The 22,812-nt window shown below is 40.3% G+C and overlaps 1 protein-coding gene and 1 pseudogene across 2 annotated transcripts in view; both read right to left on the bottom strand.

The window, feature by feature from the left end:
• The window catches only part of ATG10 (autophagy related 10), a 335,179-nt gene that overhangs the window by 25,190 nt on the left and 287,177 nt on the right, over window positions 1-22,812 (bottom strand). The gene's annotated exons all lie outside the window — the stretch shown is intronic.
• Window positions 388-1,497, bottom strand: LOC118834920 (annotated as a pseudogene).

The following is a 22,812-nucleotide window of genomic DNA, read 5'->3' as shown; positions in this document are numbered from 1 at the left end:
TACATGTAAAGCAATACTAGTACCTTCCCCCTCCCCATCTGGATTTTCGTTAGGTAGCTCCTTTGCTCTAGCACAGCACAGCCTTCACAGAGGCTTGTAACTCTGTAACAATGCATTATACAATATTTGGAATGACTATTAAAAAACAAATAAATGTACAATCAGAGTCCTGAAGATGCACTGTAGAACTTTGGGGATGTTTGCCTCCAACATACTTAGACTGCTCATCACCTTCACCATTCCAGTTTTTAAATCCTGAGTCAAGTGCCAAAAAAAAAAAAACAAAAAAACAAATAAAGCCATGCCGGTCTCATCTCTTTTTTTGGGCAATTATCATGTCACACCCTTTGACAAAAAAAAAATTAAAAAAAAACACAAACAGTCCATTTAGAAGCATTTGCGGTAGACAATGGAGGGCCCAGATTCATCATACTCCTGCTTGCTGATCCCCATCTTCTGGAAGGTGGAAAGAGAGGCCAGGATGGAGCCACCAATCCAGACAGCGTATTTGCATTCAGGTGGGGAAAAGATCTTGATTTTCATTGTGCTGGGAGCTAGGGCTGTAATCTCCTTCTGCATCCTGTCAGCAATGCCTGGGTACATGGTAGTACCACCAGGCAATACAGTATTGGCATACAAATCCTTACAGATGTCAACATCACACTTCATGATTGAGTTGAAGGTAGTTTCATGGATTCCACAGGATTCCATACCTAAGAAAGAAGGTTGGAAAAGGGCTTCTGGGCATCGGAACCTCTCGCTGCCAATGGTGATGACCTGACCATCAGGGAGCTCATAGCTCTTTTCCAGAGAAGAACTAGATGCAGCAGTGGCCATCTCCTGCTTGAAGTCTAGGGCAACGTAACACAGCTTCTCCTTGATGTCACGCATGATTTCCCTCTCAGCTGTGGTAATGAAACTGTACCCTCTCTCGGTCAGGATCTTCATGAGGTAGTCCGTCAGATCACGGCCAGCCAGATCCAGACGGAGGATGGCGTGGGGAAGGGCATAACCTTCATAGATGGGCACAGTGTGGGTCACCGGAGTCCATCACAATACCAGTGGTATGACCAGAGGCATACAGGGACAGCACAGCCTGGATGGCAATGTACATGGCTTGGGTGTTGAAGGTCTCAAACATAATCTGGGTCATCTTTTGTCTGTTGGCTTTGGGGTTTGGGGGGCTTCTGTGAGCAGCACAGGGTGCTCTTCAGGGGCCACACGGAGCTCACGTAGAAAGTATGATGCCAGATCTTCTCCATGTCATCCCAGTTGGTGACAATACTATAGGTTCAGTGGAGTACATCAGGGTCGGAATACCTCTCTTGCTCTGGGCCTCATCCCCCACATAGCTTCTTTCTGGCCCATACCCACCATCACACCCTGATGTCTGGGTCACCCAACAATGGAAGGGAAGACGGCCTGAGGGGCATCGTCTCCTGCAAAGCCAGCTTTGCACATTCTGGAGCCACTGTCTACAATGAGAGCAGCAATATCATCCTCCATGGCGAACTTTGAAGTGGCAAGTTTAAACCCTTAAGAGAGAGAGGAGGTGGTGCCGCACCTGGAGGCAGGGGGGAGGCAAGTGCACGCTGGGTGGAAGAGCTCACAGCTCCACATGATTTTCTTGAGCCAACAATAAAAAAATATAGAGGGATCTTGCATTCTCTTCCTCTTTTAGACAATAGTATTTCTCTTAAGATGCTGTCTGTTATTGAACAGTGTTCATTTAAGCCTGCCTATTCCCTTCCTGTATATATATCAAGAATACCCTTGATATGCATGCACATCACTATAAAGATTTAATAGAAAAGAGAAGGTGGGAAAGTGGATTGGCAGCTATTAGTGTGTTGGTTTGCCCTTTTCTTAAAGCAGTAATAAACACAAGGTTGTTGTTTTTTTCTGTTTGTTCAGTATCTTTCCTTCCTTCAGCTATTTTGAAAGTCAATCCCTCAAAATTGTGGCACCTTCAGCATAGACTTGCTCTGTGCAGATCTGGTCTAGTCCAGCTGCTTTCTCTGTGTGTTTTTTTTTTTCTTTAGCACCACATTTACATTTTCTTAGGCATCATTTAATACTTTTCAAGTCATCAGGGACTATGACGTTAAAAGGTCAAATGTTATAGTTCTATTGTAATTGATGAAAAAATTTTAAATACAAATTTTGGCCTCTTTTCAATTCATCTCTTTTTTTGTCCATCTTTTGGCACTGTTGGGATGATTTCACATAATTGAGTCTCACGGCAAACTTTCTGCAAATTCCTATTTCTCTTTCCACTACTTCTCACTGTTTTGTGAGATAATGCTGCTCATAATGTTCCACCTTTTTTCTCCTTAAGGTTTTGCAAATGAGTTTGCAATCTAAACTAGTATTATCTTTGGCTGGCCACATCCTTTCACTTGCAAAGCAGGTCAAAAGTTTCTGGCTGATGCAGTTTCTAGGTTTTTAAAAAAATCTATTTATGGTGGATATGTTTTATGTTGGTTAAACTTCCATGGGAAATAGCAACAGGTTCTCATTTCATGATCTAGAACTCTAAAGTTCCTCATTCTGATAACCTCCTATCTTTCCACCTCTCCTTTGGTTCCACTCTTCCAAACTATATCATTCCTTACCACTACCTCTAGTCATTTTGTTCCTCCATTCTCTCCTAGTCCATGAAGTCCTGCTTAGGCATCAATTTCCTCTATTAGTAGTTTTGACTCTATTGACAATCTGTTCAATGCTACACTACCTTCTCTACCCCTGAATCCCTTGCCCTCTCTGTCCTCCGCCTTGCCAAACCCAAACCCTTGATGACTTCTCCCATCTGGCCTCACTGTTCCTACTGGTTGGAAGTAGTCATACTGTGCTGACTAAATGGATTACAAATGTTATCTCATCTCAGCAGGACCCTCAAGGGCTTATGGAAATTCCCTAATTGACTTTCCATTGTGTTTCTCCGTGTGACTGTTCCAAACCTTCTTTTCTCTCTTCAAATACCTTTCACTCCACATACCTTGACTTTCTCACCTTACCCTCTTGCAATCTGCCTTCCAGACTTACTACGTGGAAACTACTTTCTCCAAGGTTGCTAATGTTCTTTTAATTGCTGGTCTTTTATCAGTATTCATCCTTTTTGACATTTCTACAGTTTCGGATCCCATTCACTATCCTCTCCTCATGGATATTTCCATTTCATTTCATTATTTCATTTCCCAAATTCTTCTCTATTCCAGGACATTGCACTTTCTTGGTTCTTTTCTGCCTGTCTCAACCTTCCTTCCCATTTTGAAGTGGATATCCTAGAAGTAACTCAAACTTAACATGGCCAAAATAGGACTTAACTTCCCTCTGAAACCTCCAACTCCAAGTTTCTTTATTTCTGTTTATGGCATCATTAGTCTTTCTGTCACTCAGGTTCACAAAGTTTTCCTGGATTCTTCACTCTCCATCTCCAATCAGCTACCAAATGTTATCAGTCTACCACCACATCTCCTGCATCCATCCCCTTCTCTCCATTAGCAGGGCCATCATCCTTGTTCGTGCTCTGGACTTTGCCATCATGTTTCAGTTGCCTTCTCCCTCTATACCTGCAGCTTCCTGTCCCATTAGTAAGTTTTTCTCAGAACCTCCAGGGAAATATATGTTCCTTACAGGGATTATTTTTTGTTTTTATCTTTGCATTTCTAGTACTAAACACAATCCCTTGCACATAGTAGGAACTCTAAAAATGATTATTGAGCTTAATAATTAGTAGTTGTCTTGTTCTGTTCACCCCCATTTTTTATTGTCATTAGCTAATTTTTACAACCCATGTCCATGCCTTGCCTTCTTATCTATGTGAATTATTATTTTCTTCTGGCCCCTACATGATGTTGATTCAAGGAGACTGAAAAATGATTTCTTAGGATCCTGGAACACACAAATTGCCCTCACCTCCTCACCAGATTCAGATTTGCAACAGCCGGGAAGGCTTGTCATATGACCAATAGGATGTGAGATCTGTATATTGGTATTCAGGACTGGCTACCTTTTCTTTCCTTTCGCTGTCCTTGAAATTCAAACTTCTGGACTTCTGGTAGTTAAAGAAGCTAGAGAACACCTAGAGGAGGGCATCCAAGATGGTTAAGAATGTTGAGTCTGTATCCTATGAGTGTGGGCTAAAGGAACTGGGCATGTTTAGCCTGGAGAAGAGAAGGCTCTGGGGAGATAGGAGAGTTGTCTTCAGGTATCTGAAGGTCCGCCTTGTGGAGGAGGGAACAAAGTTGTTCTGTTTGATCACAGAGGGCAGATCCAAGAGCAATGGGTGGAAATTGCAAAAAGATAAATTCATGATTGGTATCAATGATTGATAGCATTTTCTAATCATTAGAACCGTCCCAAAGTATATAGCTGCCTGAAGGTATCAACTCTCATTCCTCAGAGGTCTGATGACAACTTGTTGAATATGATATAGTAAGGATTTCTTCCACCTACAGATTAGACTAGAGGCCACTGAAGTTTCTTCCAACTCTTAAATTCTGTGATAACCATGTGGGTTACTGGGAAACTGTTGCTATCACTACAGCCAGACTTACTGGTCAGCATGCAGGCATTTTTGTTGCTGTTTGTCCTTTGTCCTCCAAGAGGACCATGATATCATGGAGGTGATGCCATGACATGCAAGTGAACTGGATTTAAGTGAGGGAGGGCTGTGCAAAGTCACCAGCCTCACTTTCTTCTCTGGAGCCATCAGGCATTTTTAGCAGCAGTGGCCACTATGCTGAGACTACCTAGTTTCAATAGGGTATACTACAGCAAGGAGGATTATGACTTCAACAGCTCTTGTTACAGACATGACTGATGCTGACAGAGACTCTAATCTTGGAGCATGAAGGAAGGCAGGAGCCAAGTTCTGGAGCAGTCAGCTATGATGAATACAACTGAGATTGTGAATTGAACAAAGGGGACTAGATGCTCTTTCCAATAGTCTTTCACCTGCCTTTATCTGCTACAATCCATGACCCAGAGACACGATCATGGATACTCCTCTGCTCCTTTCCCTTTTCCATAACTGGGGAGGGTGTGGTATCAAATAAGGGAGCGGGCAGGGAAATAAGAGCAGGTATGTTGGTGTTGGAGACAAGACCATGAAAGGTTACTGCAGCAAGAGTGGGATGAGACCTGACTTCCCACTTTCTGAATGGTTGATTATATATCCCTTAGGGTAAGGCAACAGTTCATCTAGTGTGACACCATGGCCCCCACTTTGGAGACCACAGTTCTAGCCAATGGTCCAAGGTCCAAGGACAAAGCTAGTTAAGCATAAAGAAGCTCATCATCAAGAGGTCAGTAAAAGATATGATGGCAACTTAAACAGATGAAAAATTTAAATTGGCTCTTAGTCCTGTGCATCCCCCACTGTTTCCATAGTAACTGTGGCAGAGCAGAGGAAATGGAGGTAGAGGCCTATAGATTACTCAAAAGAATAATGCTTGTATACCATGAAGAATATTTCCTTCAAGAACTAAAAAAAATTTTATCTCACACCACTCTCACTCGAACATTAAGAAAATACATTTTGGGGGGCAAATATGTTTATTTGTATATGTATTGTTTTTTTCCAAGCAGAACATAAGCTCTTTAAGGGTTAAGACTTTCATTTTTGTCTTTGTACCCACATTATCCAGAACAGTGCCTGACACAGTAGTTGTTTAATAAATGTTTTTTGACTGACACCACAGGTATTCGATAAATCCATGTTGAAGAGAAGAAAGTTGAAAGTTGTGGGACATGAAAAACACATCAAAAAGAACTACATCATAACAAGGCCCAGCGGACTGACCATAAGACCAAGGGACCATAAATTTAAAGGTAGAAGCTACCTTATGGATCATCTTCTAATCTAATATCCTCATTTTATACATGCAGAGACTGAGTCTAAGAAAAGCCAATTGACTTGTTTAAGATTACAGAGATACTTAGAGGAAGATTCAAACCCAAGCCCTTTGACTCCAAATCCAGTACTCTTTCTGTACCACCCTGTCTCCCATAAGAAAAACAACTATACATGGTAAAAGCATAATGTGGAAGTCCTTTCAGAGCTGGGGTTCTGCATGCAGTTCATTCCTTAATTGGTTATAGCAAAGATAAAAATCAATAGGCCAAAGATGAGAAAATGCTGTATATAATTATAACAGCTCCACCCCAAGCTGTACACAAGTTATTGACTCTGAAAAAAATGGGAAATGAATAAAAATAGAAGCATTGCCTCTATTATCAGTTTAACTGAAACAAAACAATTATCACAGTAAAGCCAAAAGAGGCCAGAAAACATCTCGACCAGGAAACAACTGTTCTCCTTCTCAAGCTGATTCGACCAAAGACCACGCATATTTAGAGGATCAGAAGATTATGTGTAGTAACACCTCGCAAAATAGGCATAAATAGTTGTCTAAAGATGGCAAGGTGTAATATCCTACTAAGCCAGATCATCCGGAGATATCTATATATGTATATATGCATATATATATGAAATTAGCAAATAGCAAAGAAAATAGTGAATGGACATTAACAGGAACAGATTTGCTTGTGTTTGTATGGAATTCTACAAATGACTTGTTTGTAGATCTCTATACATATAATTCAAAGATTTATATACTTAGTCCAAGTCTTTCCCTTGAGCTTTAGTTCTATATTTCCAACTGATATTTCAGGCAGCTAAGTGGTGTAGTGAATGGAGCACTGGGTTTGGAATCGGGAAGACATCTTCATGAATTCAAATCTGGCCTAACACATACGAGCTGTGTGACCCTGGGCAAGTAACTTAATCCTGTTTGCCTCAGTCCCTCATATGTGAAATGGGCTGGAGAAGGAAATGGCAAACCACTCCAGTATCTCTGCCAAGAAAACACCAAATGCGGTCAAGACTAGTCAGACACAACTGACATGACTCAATAATACTGCATACTTCAAACTAGATGTCCCAGAGACATCTCAAATTTGCTATGTCCAAAACAGAATTTATTACATTTTCTTCCAAATTCATCACTCTTCCAAACATTCTTATTTCTACCAAAGATACCATCATTCTTCCAGTCACCCAGGTTCATAATCTCACTGTTATCTTCAACTCTTCATTCCCCCTCACTGCACATATCTAATCAGCAGCCAAATCTTGCCATTTCTACCTCTTATTTCTCATAGCCAACTTCTCTCTTCTCACACATAGATGCATGCATATGAGGATGAGTGACAATTTCCTAAGGGCAAAATTCCAGATTTTTCATGAAATTACTTCTGTTACATTTGGGTGAAGACTTGTATAAAACTAATATAGTCTAGCCTGAGTTTGCTGATATTGCAGATCACTCTCTCTACAGAACTATTTGTATGTAGCTCTTGGAGCCATTGGGTCACACTGAGAAAATACATATTCAGAGCCTGTCTCTTAGGCATTCCCATAGACATATGCTGTCCATACAAATTATTTTCTGGAACTTGCTAGGACAGGGGACAACAACTTTTCAAAAACAGAGGGTCAGTGCTGCAACTTCTATTCTTCTGGCATTATATTTTGGGTATATGTGCACATGTGTTCACAAATATGTACCCAGGTGACTAAATTTTTACTTTTGTGAGAGAAGACACCAACATTCATGAGTAAGGAAAGGTATATTACCACTATAGGAGGGGGTGTTCAGTTGTAGATAATGGTTCTCAGAAATGGTGAGTAGACTGGTATGTATGTATGTGTGTGTGTGTGTGTGTGTGTGTGTGTGAGAGAGAGGACTTTGATCCTAGCCATGTGCTATACTTAGTAGATATATCACAGGCTGAGGACCTGTAGCCTAATAATTGATTCCTCAGACAACCAGGAGCAGAGTTTGGGTTTTGAAGGTTGGCCATGGCAAACAAGATGGACTAGATCTTGTGATCACATCTGGTTTCACTATTACTGTGACAAACTACAGTTTATTTTCTTCATTTGAAGTGGCTATGTTTTATAAAGTCACTACAAACACTGAATTGGTGAATTACTAAACCATTGCTCTTAGGGGAAATATGGGGTTAGGTTCCTATAGGCCTCTGGTCACAATATTTACTTTAGCTCTTTCCAGTGGCCTCATGTACAGATTAGTGAATTTTCTCTACCTTTTTCTAGAATTACTGTATTGTTGATTTATTAACCCTGAACTCATGGCCAATAGCACCATAACTCATTCCTGAATAAAGCTTCTCTAACATAGGTATTTTCTCTGTAAGGCACATTATAGCCATCTCGCACTTAGGAACACTAGGCAGGACTTTGGTATTTTAAAATGGGGCATTTTAAACAGCAAACTTACCCACAAAAAGCACAAAAATGTGGAAAATGTAGCACTAAATAGATCACAAAAAGGACACTTGTATGTAGGATGAGAGGTGAAACAAGAATGCAGAATGACTTAGCGAGGAGCATGCCCAGTGTGGCAACTAACATTTTTCACCCCTCTACATATGACTGCAAATGACAAGTACCCCAACCATTGATTTTGGGGTTACAAACAAATTTTAGCAAGTAGGCACATTCACAAATATGAAATCCACAAATAATGAGGATCAACTGTACTTTGCTTTGGCAAAGAAACGAGTATCATGCTATATGCTAAAACAGAACCAGTGCAATAAGGAGAGGGAAGAAAACCAAACTTTCAGTAATTTAAAGCATGGCACAGAATAGTGAAGCTTAAATTTATATAGAAGGTTATCCAAGAAAATAAAATTTGGCATAAATCCTACCTTAGGATTTATGTGAAACGGGCTGGACTCCTACAACATAGCTCTTACTTCGTTAGCCATACATGTTGTTTCATGTTGGGTTTTTTTAATAAGTAGCCAATAGTTTATTCTAGAATGTCATTCTTCTTATAATATTAAGAAATTCTGATACTTAAAACCTCCTCACCACCCTCAGTTGCCTCTCTCCTCTGACTGGGAGACCCAGAAGGCTGAGTAAAACTCCACCCAAAACTTCCCTTTGTAGAAGGCTCAGAATTTTCCAGCTAACTTCATTTCCCAAGAGCTGCTCTGCCAGCTTTGCCCAGCTTTCTTTTGTGTGTTGTCTTCCCCCAGCAGATTGTAAGATCCTGAGAGCAGGGACTGTGTCTTTTTTTTTTCAACTGTATCCCTTGAAGTATCTGGCACATAGGACACAATTACTAGATGTTTATTGACTACTGACTAATAGCAACACCTAGCATTTATATAGAATAAGTTTTGCAAAACATGTTTGTTCAGGGCAGCTAGGTGGCTCAGGGGAGAGAATACCAGGCTGTATTAGCAAGGCAATAAACACAGATGATAACTGTCAATATGCCAATTGTGAGAAATGTGATTTTGGGAATCACTGGACTTCTTAGGCAGGGCCAAAGTCCTGAGGAAGAACCCTATGATAATCCTTAGGGAAGGCTATACAGACCACCGGACTCCCAGAGGAAGACCAAGTGGTAGCCATCCCTTAATCTGTGGGGATCACAGGACACCCCAAGACAAGATCCAGGAATAAGCCCGGTGAACTTCCACTGCCTGTTGCTTCCCTTCACTTGACCTTAGGGAAGATCCATGCCCATTCTCACCCAAAGAACTCAAGACCAGAGTGGGCAGAGAAAGGCATTTTATTATACTCCTTGAGAGCTCAGGTGTAGTGCTCATTGGAACACTCACGCTGATACAGCTGCAGGAGCAGGGGTAACCATTCCCTCCACTCCTGCTAGAGTTATGGTTAGTTTACAATCTTTGTTTTTTACATCGTTTTCCTAGGTTATACAGTTTACATAAATAGGATAATAAGGATACAGAAGCAAAAGTGAAGTTAATTAGATTTTCCTTGTCTTAGTTTAGGATTAAACTATATTCTTTTACTTCCCCTACTTTCCTTCGTTAACATATGCAAATTATGCAAATCAGTAGGCCTGGATTCTTGACCAAGACTAGACCCTAGATAAGCTTGAACTGGTTCAAGTGGGTTTGGCCTCTCTAATTCCCCAGACTGCCTTCTCAAAAAGCATGCACATGCGTACAAGCCTCTGACTTCTCACGTGACCGACCTTGAGTCCTGGTCTCTGCTAAAGCTGGGGTGGGGGAGGGCGGGGAAGCACACCTTTAGTTCTGTGGAAACAAAACTCCTCCTCCCATTTCTTACACCTATGTAGTTCTATATCACAAAATATAAGAGACTCTCCATATAGAAGGTAGAAGAAAACCATTTATTCAGACACCAGAGGAACAGATCCCAAAACCCAAAAGCCCAATCCATCAGAGCAGCAAAGAATTCAACACACAATATCACAGCAGAGAACCACTCTATCCCGTCACCTTCCTGCCCCCTGCTGGGGACTTGCCACCAACAATCACTCACAGCACCACTAGGACACATCTGCTCTTTCCCTCAATTCTAACCGCTCTCTCTCTGCGCATTTCCTGCGACACACTTTCCTTTTCCTCTCAGCAAGCTCCTCCCACCACACGTGACTCAGGCTTCCTGTGACGTGAGCAGGTCATATGGCCTATTAACGGGCAGGAACGATCTTCAAATCTAAATTGTCATTACACGGGCCCAGAGTCTGGAAGACTCATCTATCTTCCTGAATTCAGATCTGGCCTTGGGTACTTCCTAGCTGTGTGACCCTGGGCAAGTCACTTAACCCTTTTGCCTCAGTTTCCTCATCTAGAAAATGAGCTGGCAAACTGTTCCAGTATCTGTCAAGAAAATCCCAAACGCAGCCACAAAGTGTCCGACAAGCCTGAAAACTACTGGACAACAACAACACATGTGACCTCATTGATCTTCATTCCAACCCTGTGAGGGAGCTGCTATTGTTAGTCCCAGCTTACAGATAAGGAAACTGAAGCTGAGAGAGGTTAAATGACTTGCCCGTGGTCATACGGCCAGTAAGCATCTGAGGCAGGATTTGAACTCAGGGCTAAACAACCCCATGGCAAGTGCTTTTACCCACTGCACCACCTAGCTGCCTTATCAGTATTTTTCTTTTTTTCTGTACTAAGCAGGGTTCCTCTAAAGGCAATAATAATTTCCATTTCTAGTGTTATACAAACTTCATCAGCACATTTATAGACTCTCCATTTATGCCAGAGAGTAAAGCATTCTGATACAAAATGTCCTTCCCACATACAATTCATATGACAAAACAAAATCCCTGAATGAAAAAGGCAAAGTTATTATGGGCATGTGAGAAACAAAAGAAGGAATTCTGTTTCCACAGGATTAGTGATAACAGGATGTAAGTCAGAGGTGACTGGTTCTAATCAGAGCTGTGACCCAGCAGAACTAGACTTCTGATCAAGTAAAAGGTCAGAAGCTCGTACGCACGCTTAAGGAGCTGTTTAATATCATCCAACACACCGCCAGGGTGGAGCAAGTGAATTTAAATGACATGACAAGGGAAGGGGAACATACCAAGGAGGAGAACATGAAATAGTCAGTTCAGGAAGTTGCATCTAGACAATGGGGAACGGAGGTGGAAATCCGAATTGGGAACAGGGCATAAATAGCTTTGCATTTGTCTGAGCACGCGTACTCCATTAGGGAGTTACCCATCCACTAGGAATGTAAAATAAATGTAAAAAAAAAATGAGAACTTTCCTGGCTTCACAACGAGTATTGTTCTTTCTAGAATGAGCCTGTTCCTCACAGGCATCAGTAATGAATTCTGTAGCACGCATAATTTCTGGGTACTGGCATTTTTTCCAAATGTAGGTCCAATTAAACTTTACTCAATAATCCTTTCTGTTTTGTGGAAGAACAAGAAGAGCCTCAGATTCCTCTGACCTCATTCTTTGCTGTATTTCCCAACCATAACAAAAATAATCTGATCTGAGTTGCAAATGCTTAGAAAAATGGAACCTCACAATGTAAAGCACCTACATCTGCTTGCATTTTAGTCTGGCATAAAACTGTATTTAATATAATTTAGTGTATGGCTCAGTCTCTGGCATTATCAAAAATAAGAGGAAAAAAGTTACCCAGCACCTCCTCTTCTTCAGCACTTCAATGGATCTGTGATCTCATTGAAACAGACCTTTCACACTTGCCCCAACTGTCCATCCCTTCTCATCCTCTGGGAACGCTCTTCATGCATAGGAGGAAGAATGCTACACTGGGAAGAGCAGCAGGTTTGCAGTCAGAGGATGTGGTTTCCAATCCCGCCTTCACCCGTGTGGCTTTGGGCAATGCACTTTGTTTTCTCAGGCCTCAGTTTCCTTATCTATAAAATGAGAGTTTGGGACTAAAAGACCTCTTAACTCTCTTCTAGGTCTAAATGCATAATACTCCTGCAATTTTTCTACAAGCTGTGGTATGTTCCTTATGTTATACTCACACCCATCATGTGTTTGTCCACTGCCATTTGGGTGACTTGCAACTTGAATTCTTTAGCCTACAGCCTTATATAATTTACATATAAAGAATATGGCATAACAAATATTTATGTTAAAAAAGGCCTTTGTTTTATGGAAAATCTTGGGGTAATGAAATCATCACCCAATTTCCCAAAGGTGCCTTTCTCTTCTTCAATTCTGAGTCCAATACATTCTCTAAGTTCAGTGGCTGTTCAAGATATGCAGACTGATGGATGAGCTCAACAGATCTCTTCAGCTGCATACCAAAAGGTGGATAATTGGGAATTTGTTTTATCTACTTGATTTTTCCTATATGTAAAGTTAGGCTGAATTCTTTTGAGTTATTATTAATTTCTACAATGTTCTAGAGCTTGTCACAATCAGCAAAATAGCATCTATAGACTGGAGTACATGGACTCTATAGAGAATCCCTCTTTAATTTGGATTTATTGTTGGGCATCCTCCATAATACAGGCAAACTGGTAGAAGAGTCTTTTTTTATTGCTGGGAGTAAATAGAGCAAACCTCAACCCTGTTCCTGGGATTTGCATAGACAGCATACTAAAGAGACATCACCTCAGAGACAAAGGTCCTTATAGTCAAAACTATGGTTTTTCCAGCAGCAATGTATAGCTGTGAAAGTTGGACTAAAAAGGAAAGCTGAGCACCACAGAACTGGCACTTTCGAATTGTGGTGCTGGAGAAGACTTTTGAGAGTCTCTTGAACAGCGAGGAGATCAAATCAGTCAATACTTAAAGAAATTAATTCAGGCTATTCATTGGAAGGACAACTTCTGAAGCTGAAGTTTAAATACTTTGGCCACATGATGAGAAGACAGGACTCATCGGAAAAGACCCTGATATTTGGAAAGATTGAAAGCAAAAGGGAAAGGGGATGGCAGAGGATAGGATAGATAGATAGATAGTGTCATGGAAACAACAAACACGAACCTGGACAGACTTTGAGAGATACTGGAGGATAAAAGGGTCTGATGTGTTATGGTCCATGGGGTTACAAAGAATCGGACAGGACTGAATGACTGAACAACAACACAGCAAACGAGACGAGTGATTAAGCATTAATAGGAGTCTCTTCACCACAGCTTCACACCAAACTCCTTTGGTGTTTGGCTATGTGAAGTCCCTCAGAATGATTTGCTGGAGGCAGGGGATGATGATAATGAAAATGAATTATCAGATTATAACTCAGATAAGAGATAGACTGAGAGACTCAGCAGCTAGAAAGACAAACCCTACAGAGATCAGCAGCCTCCCTCATAGCCTACATGTCAAATCTGATCTGTTTTTGTACAATCCTCAAAGATGAAAATGATTTTAACATTTTTAAACATAATAAAACTTTATTTTAAAATGTAAAAGCCATTCTTAGCTCACAGGTACAAAAAATGGGCAGCTGTCAGGATTTGGCAGGAGGCTTTTAGTTTCCCTATTTTTGCTTTAGAAGTATTGGCTTTAAAAAGGCCTTAAAGGGGGCAGCTAGGTGGTGAAGTGAATAGAGTACCGGCACTGGAGTCAGGAAGACCTGAGTTCAAATCTGCCCTCAGACACTTGATACTTAATTAGCTGTGTGACCTTGGGCAAGTCACTTAACCCCAATTGCCCAAAAAATACCTAAGGGTTTACACTTAATTAGCTAGCAAGCTAGGTCTAGTCATAAGTCAGTCAATAAACATTTATTAAGCACCTACTATTGCCAGGCTACTAGTGCCAGGCATTGTGCCAAGCACTGGGGATATAAATATGAAAAGCAGGGGAATAGTCCTTGCCCTTGAGGAGTTTACAATCTAAAGGGGCTAGACAACACACAGAAGGAAGATGAAGAATTGGGGGAGGGGTGCCAAGGTGCTGACTAGGGGGCATGGTGAAGAAGTCCCAAAGTAGTGCAACCAGGAGAGAAATGAGACATTCTGACCTGATCCCTTTCTTAAATGAAGTTTTAGAGTTCAATGCTCCTCTGTTGACACAGAGAGAGAGAGAGAAAGAGAGAGAGAGAGAGAGAGAGAGAGAGAGAGAGAGAGACAGAGAGAGAGAGAGAGAGGTGATGAGGCTGATGAGATCTGTCAAGATGATGAGGTTTTCCCAATAATGAGCTTTCTAGGGCATGGTAGGGAAGTCAGAAAAGTCCCAAAGTAGTACAAGTCAGTAAGTATTAAGCACCCATTATGTGCTAGGTGGGCAGCTAGGTGGTTCAGTGGATAGCCACTGGGCCTGGAGTCGGGAAGACTTGAGTTCAAATGCAGGTTCAGATACTTACTAGCTGTATGACCCTGGGCCAGTCACTTAAGCATGTCTGCCTCAGTTTTCTCATCTATAAAATGAGCTGGAGAAGAAAGTGGCAAACCATTCCAGTATCTTTGCCAAGAAAACCCCAAATGAGATTACAAAGAATCAGACACAATTGAAAAACAAAACAACAACAACATGCGCTTGGCACTGTATCGCCTCTTGCTAAAAGTGATAGAAATGGTAAAAATTCACTCCAGCAGGAAAGATTTCCTGGATCTTGGACTTTCAGCTGGAAGGGACCTTAGAGGCCATCTATTCCAACACCATCATTTAAGATAAGGAAACTGAATTAGAGGTAGAATTTGAACATTCTCTCACTTCAAAGTTAGTGCTTTTTTTCCACTCCACCATGCTGCTTCCATTAGAAGTCACCAATAAAGAACAGCATTAAAGAACAGATATTGGTACTAGAGAGCAGCCGTCCAGATGCCCACCAGAGAGCAGAATGACAAGTGACTAATGGAACACTGGCTCCCTGCTTATTACAGCCAGCAGCTCACCGATGACGTCAGCAGAGGATGCCAATGGCTCTGCAGCCTTGGGAGCAGGATGTGCCCTGGCTGCAAAGTGTTCCTGCTGTGTTTGCCCCTTCACAGACTACCTCTGGCCATGTGTGTTCCCTGGATGTATCCCTCCTTCTCTGGTGGAGTAGTAACATGGGGACGCAAAGATCTACTACTCATTCGGCTCTGCTGTTGGATGAAAAGCCTTTTAAAAGCTTTCAACTGTGTCCTCTATAAAAGTAAACACACTTATAGGGGTGGGAAGGGGTCATGCGCTATGGTTTTGAGTTGACGCTGATCTGCAAGGTGCCTTGAATCTGGGAATAGCTTTCAGGGGCCCTTTGGGGAGGGAGGTGCTAAAGACTCACTTTGGTGAGTATGCATAGTCTCATGTTGTGCCCTGTTTGATATCAGATAAACTTATCTGTGTTCTTTCAAGAAATTGTATATTATAGACAGGATCACAAGATCATAGAGGTAGGGCTGGAAGGGTCAGTTAGAACAACTTTCGATTTGCAGAATAAGAATGGAGCCCCAAAGGAATGGAGTGACTTGCCCAAGATCACAAAAAGAGGAGCCAAGATTTGAATGGAGGTCCTTTGCCTCACCTGATTCCAAATTCAAAGTTTCAATATCATGCTCTCTACTGCATATATGACTCTCTTTGTACATGCATGTAATAATCTTTTCTTGTTTTTGAAAAAATAAAACATTTTTAATGTCTTTAAAACAGTCATAGCTATTTTCATCAATACAATGATCCAAGACAATTCCAAAGGACTCATGATAAAAAATGCTATCTCCCTCCAGAGAAAGAACTAAATGCAGATTGTAGCATACTATTTCTTACTTTATTTTTTGTGGGCTTTTTTTGGTCTGTGTTTTCTTTCACAACATGACTAATATGGAAATATTTTTTTGCATGATTGCAAATGTATAACCCATATCAAATTGCCTATCATTTCAGGGAGGGGGAAAGGGAGAGAATTTGGAAGTCAAAATTTAAAAAAAATGTTAGAAAAATTGTTTTATATGTAATTGGGAAAAACAAAATATTTTATACAGTCAAACTTTTCTTAAAAAGAAAATTCTGGTTTTAATAACCTGGGAAGACTAAAGTACAAAAAATATAGGAATATGGCAATAAGCTGAACTAGAATCTTCCCAGTAAGTATATAATGATTAGATGCAATACATGGTAGAAGGTCAGCACTGACTGCACTTATGTGCAAAATGCTCCTTTCTAACTCTTTATTTGCATTTCTATTACTAAAATCATTTTCTAATAATGAAGTTGCTATAAAAGAAGCTTCATTACTAAGAAATCACCCTTATAGAAGTAGTGTTATTATAGGTTTGTTCCTTCCTAGGAACTTTTATTATGATGATACAAGTTATATATCATCATAATAGAGCTTACATTATAATACTAATTGTATAATGCTGTGTCAGGTTGTAGCAACTCTAATACTGTAGGCCTTTTAATAAAGTATTAAAATGTTTCTGTAATAAGGTTACCCAGAATGCTAATACTTTAGGGAAGATTGAACTTACTGATGGATAATGTTTGTATCAATGGTTATACACGCTCTACCAAGAAATAAAAACCCCTCATATATTTTGCAAAATGTAGTGTGAAAATGACTCTCATATGGCATATGTCCCATTTCTGTTTCTGTTAACAATTGAATACATAAAATCAGGTTACTGATTCTAAAATTTTAAAATTAACACTTTCAACCCTTCTACTTATGTCCTTGGTCCCATCCTTTCTGTCTCTTTCAGGAACTTGTCCCTTTGCTCATTCCCTCCCTCTCCCTCATTTTCAATTTCTTCAAATCCAGTAGATTTTTCTCTGATGCCTGGAAGTATGCCCAGGAATAGATCTCCCCCATACTTAAAAAAAAAAAACCTTTTACCTGATCCTAACATTCCCTCAGGCCATTACCTTCCCTTTTATAGCCTAAGAATGTCTGTTTATTCACTACTCCTATTTTCTCAGGTCCCACTTATTTCTCAACTCCTCTCTGGTTTCTGTCCCTCATCACTTTACTCAAACCATCTCCCCAAGGTCAACAACAATTTCTTTTTTGCTAAATCCAATGATCTTTTCTCAATCCTCATCCTTGATGTCTCTTCAGTTTTGATACTACTGATATTCTTCTCCCTCAGTCATGATACTCTTTTTACTTGTCTGACCATTCCTACTGGGGCTCCTTGCACATTCACCATACGTGTTTGATCACTATGGTTTGGCATACTCCAGGGCTCCACCTGGGCCAGTATCACAGAAGAGGATCTCCTCTTCTCCCAAGTGTGTGTGTGTGTGTGTGTGTGTGTATATGTATGTATGCATGTATGCATGCATGTATGTATGTATGTATGTGTATGTGTATATGTATATATATCCAGTGCTCACATCCTGCATCACCAACTTGACATTTCCACCTGTATGTCTCAAAGTCTTCTAAAACTCAATATGCCCAAAAATCATCTTTCTCCCTATAATCACTCTAATTTCTAACTTCCCTCTTCTGTCAAGAATGGCACCACCATTCTTCAAATAATACAGGTTTGCAACCTCAGAATCATCCTCAATGCCTCACTCTCACACTCACATATCCAATCAGTTACCAAATCTTGGGATTCTATCTCCATAACACTTCTCACATGTGCCCCCTTGTCCCTACTAATACAGTCACCACCCTAGTTCTGGGTAAGTGACATCATCACCTCTAGCCTGAAATATTGCAATAGTCTCAAATGGGGTATCCCTGCCTCCACCTATTCCCCTCTCTTGTCAGTCTATCACAATGCAGCTTAAAGCACAGGTCCACCCATATTATTCCCTTGCTCAGTAGTCTCCCTGTTATCTCTTGGTTGAAATACAAACTCCTGTTAGCCATTTAAACCTGAACTTACAACCTGGCTCCAATCTATCTTTTCAGACTTATACAATTCTTCATGTGTCCTATGTATGGTCCAACTAGACTAGCCTTCTTGCAGTTCCTCCCATATGACATTTTATATCTGTTCTCCATTCCTCTGCACAGGTAGGAAAGCACTCCTTTCTCACTTCCACATTTTAGAATCCCTAGTTCCTGCTCCAATTACTCTGGAGAACAATTTGAAACTGTGCCCAAAGGGCTAAAAAACTGCATACCCTTTGATCCAGCAATACCACTACTAGGTCTATATCCCAAAGACATCCAAAAAAGGGGGAAAGGTCCTATTTGTACCAAAATATTTATAGCAACTTTTTTTTTGTGGTGGCTAAGAATTAGAAATCAAAGGGATGCCCAACAATTGGGGAATGGCTGAACAAGCTGTGGCATATGATTGTAATGGAATATTATAAGAAATGACAAGCAGGATGATTTCAGAAAAACCTGGAAAGACTTACATAAACTGATGCAAAGTGAAATGAACAGAACCAGGAGAACACTGTACATAGTAACAGCAATATTGTTTGATGAAGAACTGCGAATGACTTAGTTATGCTCAGCAATATAATGATCCAAGACAATCCCAAAAGGTTAATGATGAAGCATACTATCCATCTCCAGAGAAATAACTGACATTCTTTGAATACAGATTGAAGCTGCTATTTTTAACTTTCATTCTTTTTCTTTTATTCAACTCTTCTGGTATAAAATGACTAATATGGAAATGTTTTACATTATTACACATTATAACCTATATCTTATTGCTTAGCATCTCAGGGAGGGGGGAGGAGAGAGAATGAGGGAGGGGCAGAATTTGGAACTCAAAATTTAAAGAAAGGTAAAAAGTTATTTAAACATGTAGTTGGGGGAAAAATAAAATATATTATATATAAAAAAGAATCCTTAGTTTCATTCAAAGCTCAATTCAAGCACCACCTTCTATTATGAGGCCTTTTCTGATCTTCCTTCCCCCCAGCTGCTAGTACCTCTCCCTCTCAAAATGCTCTGTATTTATTTTGCACACACTTATTGATGTTGATTGTTGTTACCTCCCCTCCCTGGCCCCATAAGTACAGGACCTGTTTCATTTTTGTCTTTGCATACCTAGTGCCTAGCACAGTACCTAGAAAGTAACAGGTGCCTAATATATTGGTTGATTAAGGGCTATAGAGATCAAGTGATCAAAGCCTGTCAATAGCACTTCAGACACATACCATTTGGGGGAAGAAAAATAAAAAAAACCGGTACATTTATGCAACAAAATCCTATGCACAGGGATGAATAAGTTCCACATAGCAAGGGAAAAAACTGAATTGCAGCATGAAGGGATGAACTTTGTTTTCTCTCCTTGTGGGCCTTGATGGGAAATATGATATAGATTTACAAAGATACTCCATGAAGTTAGTCCTTATTACAGAGAACATAATGGCATTCTTGAGTTACAGAAGGAAGTTAATATGGGCCTCTGTTCTCACTAGAGAATTTCTATGGATTAGTTCAAATGTTTGCTTTTTACATTTATACTTAAATGGTGTCAAGCACAGCTGTTATCTCTACTGGAAACATGTACAACAGTTCTACCACCAGAGCCCGCCAGAGTGCCGTCATAGCCCACGGTTCTGTGCAGGTCTTAGAAATTCTCTCAAACACATCTCCCACTGTGTGGAGTAGGAATAAAGGTATATGGAGACCAGTCTGTCAGTCTGCAAGGGATCCTTAGCATGGAGTATGCTGGGAAGTATAGCCCAGTGGCAGTTCCACCATAATCCTATTCTCCTTCTTGATATTATATGAGGTGTCAAGAGTTCTTTCAGTTGTAAAATTGTGCTGTTCTCTATTTGCTATTTGCTTGAGTGGGAGGTAGAAGTAACTGGATTGACTAGACAATGGTTTCAAAGAATACAACAGACAATGGCAACTTAAAATCTGCCAGGCAGATTTCCAGACTCAGTGTTTCTAGGTTTGTTTTCAATCTGACTGTTCAATTACTCCTCCTTTCAGAAGCAGAACTGAATGAACTGAACCCCTGACTGACAGCTCTCAAGGATGGGTCTCTTTTAATGTAAAAGCAATCTAAATCCTAAAGATGTAGCACTGATAAGAGATGTCATACCGGTACCCCACCTTTTAAAGCATCATCTGCTTTGCACTTGTTGGGGGGGAATAGTTCAGATGCATTAAACTGAACGGCAAGCTGGTCTATTATAAAGAGAAGCATCAGCACAGCAATCTAAAGTAACTGAAAGAACATAGTAAGCATCCATAAAAATAAAGGTGTGCAGGGCAATCCTAAAGCATTAGTCAAACACACACACACCAGAAGCCAGAGCTAGATGCTGCTCAGTCAGTCTGATGCTGCTCAGAGCTCTCCCACGTGCAATCTACCTTTCAACTTGTCAACCATGGCTGCCTATACTGAAAAGTGAATCCCATCAGCAGAACAAGAGCTGAGTGTACATGATTCATAGGATGAAATCATCCAGTCCATCACCTTTTTTTTTTACAGATGAGGAAACTGAGGCCCAAAGAATTTAAGTATCTTTTCCAAGGTGGGGGGAAGGTATAAGGGGGTAATCAAGGGAGTCTTTGATCAATTTGATGAGTCTGCCTAATCAATTTAGAATAGACAGCACCATGCCAATAATTTTCCCTTTAGGAAATCTTTGTACTATAGAAGCTCTAGCAAACTCTTTTGGGGATTGTATCCTGCTTTGTGAGACAAGACCAGGCCAAACTGTTCAAATCATGAGGGATTCTATTTCACTGATGCTGTATTTTGAAATTTCCTTATTTGGAATTTTATCTTACCATACTCTCTACGTGTTACCACATACTATGCATTATTGTGCACTGATGGTCCATGTAAAGCTATTTAATCTTCCTACCATACCAGTAGCTATGTACCCTCATAATGGGAGGTACCCATGTGTGACCAATGAATACTTACTGATGAATTTTTATGCTGATCTTAACTCTCCACCTTTCCACAAATACTTTGTCAATAATGACTTTCTTTTCCACATCTATTTATGTTTCTAAGAAGCATCCCTCTCTTTTGTTCCCTATGTCTAATCATTAACACTTAGCAATATTTTCCTCATGCATTCCTTCCTTTCAATTTCTACCACAATCTCTCTAGTTCAGACCCTCAGGAGATCATGGCTGCAAAAGTCTCCTAACTGGTATCCCCTCATGTAGACCCGTCTTCTTTCAATCTACCCCCACAGAGGATAGCAAGATCAACAATTAATGAGACTTTCAGCATGCCAAATATTAGCCTTCCCCAGATTCCATTTTCATCACACCCTTCCTCTGCTAAGAAAAAGTCTTGGTGGTTTTCCATTGCTTAAAAATTAAAGTTCACGTTTCTTAGTTTTGCATTCAACATCTTTTTCAACCTGACATCAATCTACCTTCCCTACCACTGTTCCTCCACATAAATCCTCCACTCTAGCCAAACTAGTTTTCAAGGTCCCTGAATGCACCTGCACTTTCCTACCTCTCTGTCATTCATTCCAGCCTGTAAGGGTCTCTCCCCCTTTTGAACTTATAGCAAATTTTGTCTATAACTATTCATTTGGCAATTATCTTGCATTGTTATATAACTCTAGTATTATATTTGATTTTTTTTGTGAATTTACCTCATCTTTCCAACTACGCTGTGGGCTCCTTAAGATCCACAGCCATACCTTGTATTTCTTTGGGACTCCCTAAGAGTTCCAAGTATAGTAACATCTACATGATAGATACTCAATAAATACTTGTTGATTGGATCATAAGAGATGATACTGTAAGATAATCAAAGTTGACTTTCAGCAGAGATCTGCAGCACTCTGGAGGACTTCTGTCTACTTAAGGCTGATAATCTGACCAAAGTAAAACATAGCTTGGCAAAAAACAATCTAACCATGTTATTCATCATTCTTATTCTGAACCACAAGTATGCAATCACAGGCACACAGACAATCTTTAATAAGATTGTCAGTGTGCCAAATAATAATTTGCTTTTGCTATCAATTGTGGTAGATTGAATATAGTCTTATCTAACCTAAGCTCCATGTTAATACCTGAATCAAAATCTCCAAAGGCAACATTATGTTACTAAAAAGTAGATAATAAACAATAATGGTGCAAGAATGTAGCCTTTTTTTGGTGCCATTAGTCACAGTTAATGCATTTTATCTCTCCTCTGCTGCATCTATAACTCTTACCATCATTCCCTCATGGACTGAACTAATGATGCTTATAACCTCTCCAGACAGTCAGTCCTCTACAGAATTTCTAAAATTGGTTAACAAAATGAAATGCCTTGGTTAAGTCCATGCATACAAAAAACTAATCATGGCACTATGTATGACTAACATATGGGCATCTGTATGGATAGTTATGGGGGCAGGTAGGTGGTGCAGTGGATAGAACGATGGGCGTGGAGTAGGGAGGGCTGAGTTCAAATCTGACCTCAGACACTTACTAGCTGTGTGACCCTGGGCAAGTCACTTAACTCTGTCTCAGTTTTCTCATCTGTAAAATGAGCTGGAGAAGGAAATGGCAAACCACTCCAGTATCTCTGCCAAGAAAACCCCAAATGGGGTCATGAAGAGTCAGACACAACTGAAATGACTGAACACCACATGGATAGTTATGAATAATGTTTTGCCCTTAATAATCACCATAGCGTCTGCTATGTACCAAGCACT

This window comes from Trichosurus vulpecula, chromosome 1 (genome assembly GCF_011100635.1).
Source record: "Trichosurus vulpecula isolate mTriVul1 chromosome 1, mTriVul1.pri, whole genome shotgun sequence".
In the NCBI taxonomy this organism is placed as follows: domain Eukaryota; kingdom Metazoa; phylum Chordata; class Mammalia; order Diprotodontia; family Phalangeridae; genus Trichosurus; species Trichosurus vulpecula.
This window is presented reverse-complemented; position numbering and strand designations above follow the sequence as displayed.